Consider the following 10,502-nt stretch of genomic DNA (forward strand, 5'->3'; position numbering starts at 1 on the left):
TTAGTGTTAGGAGCACAGATTCTGGAGTCGGACTGACCGCCTGGGTTCATCTTCCAGCTCTGTTGGGGACTAGCCATGTGAGCCTGACTAAATTACCTCCTATGCATCAGCTTCCCCCTCTGTTAAATGGGAATAATAATGATAGCACATCATGGAATAATGCTAGGTGTGGTGCTGGCCAATCAACCACGAGTAGGATATAGTCCCTGACATCCAAAGAGCTCACAAGTCAGTGAAAAAGACCAGTATCCACCCATTCTCTCACCCAGCTGGTGTTTTGCTTTCTAAGTCAGACTGTGATGAGGTGGTAACCAAGTGCCATGCGGGCCCAGAGAGAGGACCAAAGACAGGGCTTCCAGAAGGTAGTCTTGAATGGAGGAATGAAGGAGTGAGGTTTCCACTAGGGGGTAAATGTGTCTTCACAGCCTCCAACACTTAACACCAAAGCAACTGCAAGGCAAAGGCAAAGAGCTTAGAAAGCAGGCAGGGAACGAGGAACCACAGTTCTGGAGCAAAAGCAGGCATGAGCTTAGGAGCCAGACAGGCCTGGCTTCTCTAATAATTAGCTGTGTGACAACACACAATTTACTTTACCTTTCTGAGCCTCAGTCTTCTCATTTGATCAATGGGGATAATAACACCTGCCTCACAGAGTTGTTACAATTAAGTAAATTACTGTATGTAAAGAACTTAATAAGGCCTCTGGGGTGCAATAAAAGTGGTAGGTATTATTATTTTTATGGTATATTTGAGGAGGGGTGAGTAGCTGTGCTGTGCTACATGCTTTTTTACATTATCACAAGGCCAGAAATAAGTAGCCCTCAGAAAAAGCCTTATGAGTTAAAATAAGAAATGAGCTAAGACCTTCCCATACTGTATATTTTTCTCCCCTAAATTCATAGTTAATAGATGTTCAATCCATATTTGCCCAAACCAACAGGTTGCTGCTTGAGATCACAGGTCTACAAGGGCAGAAATATGTGATGATCTCCACTTCCTAAAAACACCCAGGAAGGACCCAAGTCAGCTTCACATCGGAAGCGAGGCCTCCCACAGGTCATCCTAGAAGTGCTGAGACGAATGGGAAAATGCTCGCATCCAAACATTACGACAACTCAGAGCCTTACGAATGTTGTTAAAGTTTCATGAGTCAGTAAGCATTATCTTTTCTTCCCACGTTTTTATTAGACCATAAATCCAGTTCAATTTATATCCTTCTAGGATTACTGTGTTCTAATCAAGTCCAGAGTGCCACTTACGCCCAGGCTGTCTGTCCTGCATGTCACCCAAGTCCATTCGGGTAATACTCTTTGGGCTACTCATGTGTTTTAGCAGCTAAAAATTAGATTTGCTCAACTAGAAACACTGGGGGGAAAAAAAGAAAAGGCATTTCTCTGAATAATCCAACTCACCCTTTTCTCAGAGGAATCAAGTGTCTGAGAGTCATAACTCAGGTTTTCTCCCTCTGCTCTGTAGTCTCTACCTTCAGGAAGTATGAGGACATTCAAAGTCAAACTCAAGGGATTTACATTGTAAATAGGTTAAAATTCTGGTTATCTGACTAAAACCAAGAAACCCTTTCACAGGGCTCATTTCAAAGTGCTTTTATGTTTTTCTATCCTCAAGAATAAAAACAGCTCTGCATTTCTTAAGAAAACTTGCTAAATATCCTGTTTTCAATCATACTATATAAACTTTCCCATCTTTTCAGTAATTCTTGACCCGGACCTGACAATACCCAGATCGCTTTCTAAAATATTCAAAATTTCCTTTTATGAAGACAATATATCTTTCCCTTCCCTAAGGGATATATATGTTGTATGTATACATGTTACACGTGTATGTACACGAGCGCATGCAAACACATACGAAACAGCGCAGCAAACTCACAGATTTTCCCATGTGTGGGGCCTATTCTGAGTGCTCTACATTTATTACCTCACTGATTCCTCATAGCAAAGCTCTGAGGTAGGAAATATCACCTCAAGTTTAAAGATGAAAAAAGGAGGCACAGAGAGTTTAGGTAACTTAGCCCAGGTCACACTGCTGGAGGGGGAACCAGGACAACACCTGAGTCCATGCTCTTGACCCATCCCTCACCTGGGCTGAGAGGCTTGACACTGGCTTTACATGGTGATTCCGCCACCTTGGACAAGTCACTTGGCCTCTCTGGGCCTCATTTTTCGTCGTAAGTAAAACAGACATGTTGGAGTACATGATCTCCAGTCCCTATGGTTCTATGTTCTGCGGTTCTGATACAGGTTTCTACCTTGGTTTGCGAGCGGCAGAGTTTTAGACGTCCACTCAATCCCTTGATGCTGCTCTGGCCAGATTCTGAGACCTTTGGTGCTAAATCAAACTACACTTTCCATTCTTAACTTTGCTTAATCTCTGGGGCATAACCCATCCCTCCTGGGGATCAGGAACACCTCTCTTCCTTGGGCCTGCTCAACACTCTGGCTGTACCTGTCCCATTCAGGGCCTGGCTCCTCTTCCTCCTTCATTCCTGGGCTCTTCCTCAGCCCCGCCTACAAACGTCCTGAGTGAGACTGCCCATATCCATAGTTACAAGTAGTCTCTGATTTGCTACTAATAGGCTTATATTTAAGTCCCAGTCTTCACTCCAGACCCATCTATTCAACTGCCTTCAACACACATCAACCTGAAAGCCCAAACTCCCTGATAAAATCATCATTGTATCCCCTGCCCTATCCTGTCTTACTGTATTACTTATCTGCATGTGTCTCTCCACCTAATTTCTCAGGAACCCTCTTCTGCAACCCCCCATATCTGTCTCACCCCCTCTTATTCTTTTTTGTTCCATTCCTTCCATGTGGACCTTCGTCTACTGCTCATCTGAGTTTCCATAACTACCTTCCATGCATCGGTCCTGACTGCCTCTGGGCAGTAGCCTAAACAGTGGCCAGATGCTCTCTTATAAAATACAAATTATATCAGAGCATCATTTCCACACTTGAACAACACAGGGGTTAGGGGTGCTGATCCCCATGTAGTCTAAAATCCGTGTATAATTTTTGACTCTCCTGAATCTGACTACTAACAACCTACTGTTGAGGGTGCTGATAACATAAAGAGTTAATTAACACATACTTTTTTTTTAAAGATTTTATTTATTTGCCAGAGAGAGAGAGAGAGAGAGAGAGTAAGCGAGTACACACAAGCAGGCAGAGAGGCAGTCAGAGGCAGCGAGAGAAGCAAGTTCCCTGCCGAGCAAGGAGCCCGATGCGGGACTCGATCCCAGGACCCTGGGATCATGACCTGTGCCGAAGGCAGTGGCTTAACCCACTGAGCCACCCAGGCGTCCCTAATTAACACATATTTTGTATGTCATATCATATACTACATTCTTACAGTAAAGCAAGCTGGAGAAAAAAGGTTAAGAAAATCATTAGGAAAATACATTTCCAATACTGTACTATATTTATCAAAGAAATGCATGTAAGTGGACTACATAGCTCAAACCCATGTTGTTCAAGGGTCAACTGTAGGTACAAGAACATCCTCAATTCCTCCTCTAACCCCATCTTCTTCCTCTGTCCATCTCTCCACAACCCCCACCTACTCTGAACTGCTTGCAATTTCCCAGGAGGTCTGTGCGTTTGCCTTCTGGGCTGCTCCTTCTGGGGCAATGGCCTTCCGACAACACTCTGTTAGCTGACTCCTACTCCTTATCTCAAAGACACCTCCTCCGATCTTTCCTGCCTGGCTACCCCACTTTCCCACCTCTTTGCAGAGATTCTGCTCCCTTCTGTATGTTCTCTTGCTCTTGTGGGGATCCTAGAATCACAGTGGTCAGAGACTTCCTTTATCCAGGTAAGTTCCTTCAGACAGGATCACACCTCTGCGCCTGAAGCATCTAGTGCAAGGTCTGGCGTGATGGATACAATGAATGAATGCTGCTGGAAGAGTAAATACATAGGACAATTCACAAACACAGACCTGTCTGTGGCCCACAGAAGGATCCAGCCTAAAATAGAAATCACACAGAGTAGAAGTATTTCCACTGTCAACCTGCCTTGCTTTCCCATTTTTAACTTTATTTAATATGAAGTTGTTTCACAACAACTAGAAGTATCAATTTCCAAAGCATTTAGTCATCCCCCCTTTATGGAGTATTTTAATTAATATCATTATATCCATATATAGTATTTTGCATATTGTCTAATGGCTAAGAGCAAGGGTTCTGAAACCAAACTAATGGGCCCGAATTGTGACTCTACCACCTGATAACTATATGATCTTAATTAGTTACTTAACCTCTCCGCTTCAACTTCCCATCTGTAAAATGGGGATAACCAAACCCACTTCATATCGTTTTTACCAAGACCAGAACTTCAACATTGTTTGGCACATAGTAAATGCTCAATAAAAGTTAGCTTTATCTCCTCTAGCAGACTGTGAGCCCCTGAAGAGCAAGGACAGCAGAAGCATTCATTTTCATGACCTTATCTCCCAGTGCCTTGCACAGAATAACACACTTGGCTAATGTTTGCAGATCAGATGAATATAATGAACTGTTTATAGAAAAATATGTGGATTATTAAGTACGATGAATAGTATAGAATGCATTGCTCCAACAGTTTGGAGGCCTGTGGAAAACAGAGACTATCCAGAACACTAGCAGTTTGCCCTGCTCCTGGAGGTCTGGAAGCTCACTTACTTTCTATGGAATATGCAGGGTAGGGTTCATGGCCCCCAAGTCAGGGCAGTTGTGTGGTGAAGGGGACCCAGGCAGGATGGGCCTGCCGGGGCTCCCTTCCCATTAGCATGGCCCCCCAGGCAAGAAATTTCTCCTCTGCAGTTTGCTTACTCTCCCCTTTCAATTAAGACAAGGTAGAACTGTGATCTCTAAGGACCCTCCTAGCCACTTTGGGAGTCTTTAAATCAGCAAATAAAAAAACTGGGCCAAGAAAGATGCTCCTGGAGTAAAAGAACCATTTCAAAGTCAACACTGGAGGTCTAAGATCACCTTGTTGAGTGGCAACATATGGCAAAGCTGCTGGCCCAAAATACATTTCTTCTTGATTGTTTTTCTTAGTCAAGTGGCTATCCTGTATTTCCCAGGCTCCCCTGCAGTTAAATGTGACCACATAACTAGCCCTCATAGAAGCACAGAAGCCCGTGCATCAAAGCAGTGGGTGTCATTTCCAGGCCAAAGCATTTAAAAAGTGGACTACTACATGAGGAATAATAAGTATCTATTGCTTTTGAGCCATTACATTTTTGCAGGCCTATTTGTTATAGCTGCTAACGTTAGCTTAATGAATCCAGGTGTCTGGCACATACCAAAGACTTAATTCACATTTAGTGAAACAAGATTAAGTAAGACCAGGTTCCTTCTCTCAATGTGCTGACTAACTAATGATGGAAGCAGAGACATGCCAAACATAATGCCCGCTGCTGAAGTCTGAAAACAAAATTGGAGGCGTGGTGATTTGTTTGGAGGGGAAGATGGAGAAAGCATCAAAGACTTTTGAGCTGAGCCCCAAAGCTTAAATAGAACCCAAGCAAATCAGATGGGATTGGAGAGTCCAGACCCAGCACAAAGCATAAAGTACAGAAGGCAGAGTGTGCATTTGTTCACATTCAACCTTATCATTAAGTCTCTTTAGCTTGGTCAACACAGTGTGAGCTTATTGTGCACGGACTTTCCTTCCTGGGTCTGGCATCAAACAAACAACGCTTTGTTTTTACAGTACGCTCATTAACCTTATTGCTTTTTTTTAAAAAATATAAAAAGTTCCATGATGAATGTCCTTAGAAAGTGCAGAAGTAAATGTTTAATGAATCATAACTCTTTTCTAATAAAATTCTTGAAGAACGAACTTGAGGCAGATCTATTACAACCGTCAAGGAGCCATGCTCTTAGGAATCAATGGGTTTAAAGTAAGTTTTCACATTATCAACTAAGCATGTAACAGTCTCTGGCTTACAAAATGGAACATTAAGCCTCTTGATTTACATTAACATTTCCTCTTTAAGAGGAACACCAAACAGATGGTTCAAAGTTCTGTCAAAAGATTCTCTATATCCTTTGCTCATAGTTAAGTACCCCCAAACCCGAGATAGTTAACAAACCACTTCCTCCAAAAGTCTGTGAGTCCCTTCATCTGCAAGCACAGTACCCATGGGACCAGGACTCAGGAGAAAGAGCACAAAGGCTGGAAAGTATTGCCATCGCTTGGGTGGTGAGAGGAAGGATGTGGGGTTACCTGAAGCGGGGAAGAGACATGGTCTCTAGCGGTCTTCCAAATACCAATTAATGCTGGTTTTGATGGCCCCAGAAACTTGTTTAAATATAAGGGTAAAACACCACCACTGGGCAGACAAAATTTCATTTCAAGACTTCAGCACTTCTTAGACTTCAGAGAAGAAGTCTGGCTGCCTCACTCTTATCAGACACGAATTTAATCATCTGATTCAGAAGAAAAATTCTTCTGCCCTCCAAGGCCAATTCATCCTTCCCCAGCTTTTTAGTACCTATCCCCAAAAGAGAGGAGGTTAAAACAAGGCAGAGGAGGGCTACCTTGTTAGTAAAGCAACTCTTAAGACTGCTGGAATCATTTTCCCCCTTAAAACTAAGAAATACTGCAGCAGCCAGTCAACACTACTGGGTCCATGAATACAGAGAAATGACAGCACCTGCCACCCTGCAGCATCTGGGGCCTTTTATTTTTTTGGTAAATGTGGCAGGAAAGACTCTCAGAGAGAAAATCAACTGCTTTATCTGAGAGAAAGGGAAGCCCCAATGAAGAGAAATAAGAATCATCGTGCCCATCCTTGGGTACTTTGTGCGTCTCCTCTCTGTGCACTGAAAGGGCTCTTTGTGTCACACACACACACACCCGGCGAGTCTCTGTGATTTATTAAGGGGAGGAGGGGCAAGAAGGGTGATTTTATTATCCCTCTTCTCACGGAGTCCCAGCAAATCTCCGTCTGGGCCCAACCTCGGTGGCCTCTTTCTGGCCCAGTCCCCTCTGCCTGTGGCCGAAGAGATAAGAAAGGGGAGGCGACCAAACAAAAACCAGCCATCGATCTGGGGAAGTAGAGAGGAAATCCAGCGAGCAGGGAAGGGAGGAGAAAGGAGCTTGAGGGGGCAGAAGGGGTGGGGAGGCAGAGGAAGAAGAGCGAAGGCAACAGCACGAGGGACAGGGGAAGGTTGGGTGGGTGGCGGCACAGGAAGAGTGAAGGGGAGGATGGGGGAAGTGCTAGGGAGGTGCCAGAAATAGGCAGGAGGATGCGCTGAGGAAAGCGACGACCGCAGGAGGCCAAGAGGTGGAGGAGTGGGGCAGGGGTGGGGTGGGGTGGGATGGGGTGGGGAGGGAAGCAGCACGGGGCATCAATTATTAAGTGATTACATCATCCCTGACATTAAAACAACACACACAGACCGAGTCCCCGCGGGGGGCCCCCGAAAGAAGGGCGAGGGTGGAGTCTGGGCCAGCCTCGCCCCCAGCCAATTCCCATTCTCGCCCCGCGCCGCTCGCAGGCGAGGAAACGGGCCCCCATCCCTGCGCCACCTCAGGGCCGCACCCCGCAGAGGTGTCCCCCGGCGCGGCCGCGGGAAGACTCCGTGCGGGGGCAACTCCCCGGCAGCCCCGCGGGGCGCCCCGGAGGCGGCGGCCACCGGGAGACTGCAGCGCGGGGCCCCGCGGCGGGGGCGGCGCAGCGCGGGGGCGCGGGTGGCCGGCGTCTCCGCAGCATCCCCGCGGCCCTCTCGCGACGCATCCTCAGCCGCTTACCTGCGCGGCGCTCAGGCTCCGGAGCCCATTCACATGGTCTTCTCCCCGCCCTCCACCGGCGCGACCGAGGCGACTCCGCTGGCTCCTCGGTGGGCCCGGGAGCCGGTGGGCCTTCCGAGAGCGCCGAGGGGGCGGCGCCGGGTATCCCCGGCCCGGCGGCCCGATCCTTCTCTGGCACGATCGGCGGCCGCCGGGCGGTGCGGCGCGGGCGGCGGCTTTGTGTGCGCCCGGAGAGCTCTCGGTGCGCTGGCTGAAGCGCCGCGCGCCCGGACGGAAGAGGACGCGCGGCTCGGAGGGCAGCCTGCCACTGCTTTCGCGGCCGGCCGGCGGGCGGGTCTCGGCGGCCTTTGGTCACGACGACCCCTCCTCCTCTCCCGCGGCAGCCCCCTCCCCGCCGGCTCCGCTCCTGACAGATGGCGCAACTGCAACAACGCGCCGCCGCCGCCGCGGCTGCTCGCAGCTACTCACGCTGATGCTCCGGCCCCTCCAGCCCCAGCCCTGAGTGAGGACGGGGCGGGCCGCACGCTGAGAGAGGCAGTCCCTGCTGCCCTATCAACGCATTCGTAGGGAGCTGCGGGCGGCTACCATTGGTGTCTGGCTCGGGGGCGGGGCTGAAAGGGGTGGGGCCACCGAGTGGGTTGAGCGTTACTGTGGCAGCAGGCATCCTGGCGTGCTTGCCGTGTGGGTTGTGAGAGGGGATGCGAGGTTGGAGGAGTTGTGTATGTGCTTTTAAGGGTTGTGTGGACTTGCGAGGTAGTGGGTTTGGGAGGGGGAAGAAGGGGAGAGTGTGAGCTGCAGTTTTTGCTTTGCGGAAGGTTGCAGCTGCCACTGCAGAAAGGCATCTGTCATTCCCACCCCCCCGACCCCCAAACCATGGGAACCTGGCTTGGGAAAGGGCTATCTTGCTTTTCTGGTGTCTTTTCATTTGAAGGTGGGAGGATAAATTGGGAAAGTGTTAGTGGTGAAACGTTTTTGCTGATCAAACTGAAGAGTGCGGAGCAAGGTAGAACTCCATCACAGAAACCTGAAAAAACCAGGAGAACCGTGGAAACCCACAACTAATATTAATAATAATAAAGGGAAGGAGGAAATTAAGATTCATCTGTTAGTCTCCTATTTTCGTAGACACACACATATTTATCTTCAAGCAAAAGTCTGCAGGAAGTATTACTGAAATAGGGGGAGAGGTGGAGAGGGCAGGTGACCACTTAGGAATCTGAAATCACAGAGTAGAAATTTGTTGGTATAAATTTTCCCCAAATCATGTTTAATTGTAGTTATTGGTTGTCTTTGGTTTCTCGTGACATTTAGCCCTCTCATACTTTATTCCCTCATGGAATCTGAGCTTCTGCTCAGATTTTCCTTGTTGAAATAATAGCTGGTTTCATATACAGTCAGGAGTGCATCAGTCTTTATTTCCTATCCAGCTTTTCTATGGCAGGATGTAACTTCATAAAAAGAAACACTTTGGCTTCCTGATTTTCTTTATAGTTAATTCCTGTTTACTGAAAATTCTCCTTTAAGGCATGCTCAGATTCATTCTCCTTAGTGATTTTGGCAAGAACCTTACCCTCCCCCCTCAGCACATCTAATGCTCTGAGAAACAGAAGTGAATTAGCGTCTGCTTCTATGCTCAAAATCTATATTACCTTTCCGGCCCACTAATTTTTTTTTTAACAGTAGTTTAAAACTATCAATCGCTTTTGCTGACTTCTTTTTGTACACAGTACTTTGAAATAAGTTGCCTGGGGGACTTGGTTGGCTCAGTCAGAAGAGCTCGTGACTCTTGATTTGGGGATTGTGAGTTCAAGCCCAACACTGGGTGTAGAGATTACTAAATAAATAAATAAAAACTTTTTTTTTTTTTTTTTTTTTTAGAAAGTGGCAACATTTATTAAAGGATCCCCATTTTATGGATAAGGAAACTGAACTAAACTCAGGGTGATCGTACAGGGTAGTTACCGTGGAGTGTTGCTTCCTCCTTAAACAAAGTGATAAATGAAACCATGTTTAAATTACATGTCTGGTAATTCATTCCACAGCCCCAAGAAATGGAACCACAACAAGAACTAGAGGATTTCCATACAAGAGAAAACCACCTTCATCTAGCCAAGAATTGTTGATCTCAAGAGAAGGGACTCCTCTTCCTTAGTACTAGCCTGACATGGCTGTCCTCAATTTGAATTGGGATGGAGAGGCAATGGTCTAGAGCAATGGTTCTCAAACCTTAGCATTTTCAGAATTACCAGAAGGGACTTGTTAAAATGCAGATTGATGTTCCCCAATCCCACAGGGTCTGATTCAGTAGGTTTGAAATGGGGCCCAAGAATCTGTACCTCTAACAGTTCCCTGGTGTTGTCAGTGCTGCTGGTCTGGGTACCACATCTTGAGAACCACTGGTCTAGAACCAGGCTGTCCAATGTGGCAACCACTAGCCACAGGTAGCTGTTAAGTACCTGAAATGTACTTGTGTATTTGAAATGTGGCTGGTGCAAATTAAGGTATGCTGTACATAGAAAAGACATATTGGATTTCAAAAATTTGCATGAAAAAAAGAAATGTAAAGCATCGAATTAATTTTTATATGGATTATATGTTAAGAAGATAGTAGTCTGAATGTACTGTGCTCCCTAAAGTAGATCATTAAATTTTACTTCACATATTTGTTTTTATTTTTAAATGTAGCTACTAGAGAATATTTTTTAAAGATTTATGTATTTATTTGAGAGAGAGAGAAAG

The 10,502-nt window shown here is 46.4% G+C and overlaps 1 protein-coding gene across 5 annotated transcripts in view; it reads right to left on the reverse strand.

Annotated features, from left to right (window-relative positions):
• Positions 1-8,258, reverse strand: part of FYN (FYN proto-oncogene, Src family tyrosine kinase) — a 210,536-nt gene extending 202,278 nt beyond the window's left edge. For 4 of the 5 annotated variants that reach the window (XM_032858340.1, XM_032858344.1, XM_032858336.1 and 1 more), the window contains exon 1: positions 7,764-8,258. The gene's annotated coding sequence lies outside the window, so the exon portion shown is untranslated. The remainder of the gene's footprint in view (positions 1-7,763) is intronic. The other variant, XM_032858345.1, reaches the window with a different exon arrangement.
• Between the last annotated feature and the right edge of the window lie 2,244 nt (positions 8,259-10,502).

Source organism: Lontra canadensis, unplaced genomic scaffold, assembly GCF_010015895.1.
Source record: "Lontra canadensis isolate GAN:19392208 unplaced genomic scaffold, GSC_riverotter_1.0 scaffold14, whole genome shotgun sequence".
Taxonomy (NCBI): domain Eukaryota; kingdom Metazoa; phylum Chordata; class Mammalia; order Carnivora; family Mustelidae; genus Lontra; species Lontra canadensis.